The following is a 2,915-nucleotide window of genomic DNA, read 5'->3' as shown; positions in this document are numbered from 1 at the left end:
GGCATCGCGAGAAAGGTATCGGTTTAAAATAATAATCAGACTTTGTCATCAGTCCGGGGACTGCTTGCCTTTGTGTAGGACAGTATCAAAGCGAGACAGCGGCAGATATTACCAGAGCGAAGCTTTGATCCGTTGTCCTGTTGTCTACCGAGCTCGGCGGCAGACCTTTCATCTGGTCCAGGAGCTGGTATTCAATGTGGCTTGAGTAATAACATGATGACCAATAATAGCCCCCTGAGAGAATTGGAGCGATGGCAGGGAAAGCCCTCACACGACAGAGGCATGTCCGTTCTAGGTGAGGCTTTCAAACTTGCCTGACCTCTTCAATATTTACTCTCACTTGAGCGCTATCGGTGGAATTTATTGATAATCTTTGGTTGAATTACTCCTCTAATGTAGCTAAAACCGGTCACCAAAAATATTGTGACCCTTGTAAGTTCACCTTGAAAGTCAGTCATTAGCTCTTATTATTATTTATCGATATTTTTTTATGAATAGACAAAGCAAAGAGAAAAAAAAAAAGGTATGCGTGTGTTGCCATCGGGGTTGTCAGCAGAGAACACGAAGAAGTAATAAGAGCAGCAAGCCGCCGCCGACACTGTCGTTGGGTGTATCGCCTCTTGATTTGGACGCACACGTTGCACGCTGCTGGATAACTCGCCGTCCACGGCTGCGCTCGCGTGACATACTTATTTACTGCAGCGCTCGGAAAGAAAAAGTGATTTCCTTTCCTTGACCACACGCCGCAAGATGTACACTAACAGACAAAATACTTTATCAGTTTATGCCCACAGCCCGATGTCTGTGACGCAAAAGATGAAAACTGAACAAAAGATGTCTCATCAAGGCACAAAGCTTGATCGCATGCTTGGGGTATCTCGAGCATGCCTTGTGCAGGCATCTGACACGATATAGCCTGGCTGCATTTCTTCCCAGAAACACAAACAGGATGTTGCTTGACTGCTGACAGGATTAAAATGTGCCGTTGCACCATACACTTGGCGGACAACTTAATCAACCAGTTAGGTCACGGGAGCATCATCGGACATGAGGCGTTTGATTGTGAATTCACTTGAATGTCTGAAGGACCAGAATGACGCCAACAACAGATCCAGTGAATGCTGGAAGGGGCCACAATTTTTCATCAGTGCTACCGGGGGTGCACATGGGCCCACGCGATGCTTAACCAGATGCATGACAACAGTGCGATTTGAAATATGGACAAAATGTGCTCTTAATATCATACGCTTTTCAGTGCACGTGCAACAGCTTGGGTATGCATTGAAGAATGGGATTTTGGTGCAAGTGCTGTGATGTGGAATAGACCTACATTGCAACACAGTTTCTTATTTATCAGCAGGGGACAAAATGGCGTGCTCCTGGTGTGGACATTTGCCACGTTCACTGGGACTTTGCCACCGTTGACCGCAAACACACATGGAGACCATTTGGGGCCTTGTTTTCTCATTTCTATGTATACACGCACCCACGGTGTAAAACTTCAGATTCTGCGCCGGCAGAAAAAAACAAGTGAGGTGACCCTCACTTGTTCCCCAGACCGTAAACAAGCCGTGCCACTGGAATTGCGACAAGGTAGTTTTACAAACTTCAACATTTCTGACATGGATATCCAAACGCCCTGGTTGGAAACGATTGCCTCCAAAGAACTGCATGCGCCCCAAAAAGTCTGTCGATACAATAACAAGCAGTGAAACTGGATATAGTGCTCTGGGGCCGCGGGTGCTTTATTGATTTGATTTATGAACTTCAAGTCGTGTCGTTTTTTTTTTTTTTCTTGTCTGTTTTGTTGGACAAAGTGTTCCTGTGAAAAAGAAGAAGAATGGAGCTCTCTCTGCAGGCGGCTTTTTGAATGAATTAGATTAAATGTCCGTGTCTCGGTTGTCCAGTTCCCATGCTCCATTCATAAAGATTACTCCGCAGACGGCTTACATCATTGGTTTTATTCATGAAGATGCGTGACCCTACAGCTTGGTGTTTGTGTCTTTTTCTTCAGCGCATGCCTATTACATTTACTTTGGAGAGGGGTTAAAATTCTCACATGAGTTTGAATTACAGTACGAGCTCAGATGACGTGCTTTTTCTCAAGGTTACCTCTCTAACACACATTAGATTTTAAAGTGATGCATTGAGACAATCTCCCAACAAAGGAGTTCCTTCAACAAATCCCATTTTCTTCTTGTCTGTAAAAAAACAAAACAAAACAGATCATACAGGTTTTTTCAATTGGAACCAGAATATGCTATTTTCCTCGCTGGTCACTCAACCCATCTATCCCTCTGCGGGGACAAAGTCTGACAGGAAAGGAAATAAATTGCAGAGTAGCGGTCAAAAAAAATGAATAATCTTTATCAGGGCTGCTGCTTTATTGTTCCACATGGCGCCAACTCACTTACTTGTCTTTCTATGCTCACATGCTGTGTCAGCGCTGACTAGACTGAGTCATGCAGAGCACTCACAGCAATACATACGCCGTGCACCCAGTATGGTTAGAAAGTTTTGGATTCTACTCCATAGTCACCTTGTTAAAATGATGCCCTCAGTCATACATATATATATATGTTTTTTTTCAGAACACACAACAAAAAAAAAACCTGAATGAAATACAGAATATTAACAATTTCCTTTCAGAGGTAGAATTGCACACTGTGTTAAAATGAGGATGTAGGCAAATTTAGGAGAGGGGGGCTAGCGTCATAAGAGACTTGGGCCAAAAACAACTTTTGTGAATTCGCAAGCACAAATCTTAAAAATACTTCTTGTTACCATTTATGACTCTGGGAGACACCGTCTAAAAATCTTCACACAGAATGTTTCAATGTGGTTGATGCTTGACTGGGGGATTATGCAAGAACTAAATTGTTGAATAAACAAGCAGAGCCCGAAAACCCTGGATC

This window comes from Hippocampus comes, unplaced genomic scaffold (genome assembly GCF_001891065.2).
Source record: "Hippocampus comes isolate QL1 unplaced genomic scaffold, H_comes_QL1_v1.1 scaffold322, whole genome shotgun sequence".
Taxonomy (NCBI): Eukaryota; Metazoa; Chordata; class Actinopteri; order Syngnathiformes; family Syngnathidae; genus Hippocampus; species Hippocampus comes.
This window is presented reverse-complemented; position numbering follows the sequence as displayed.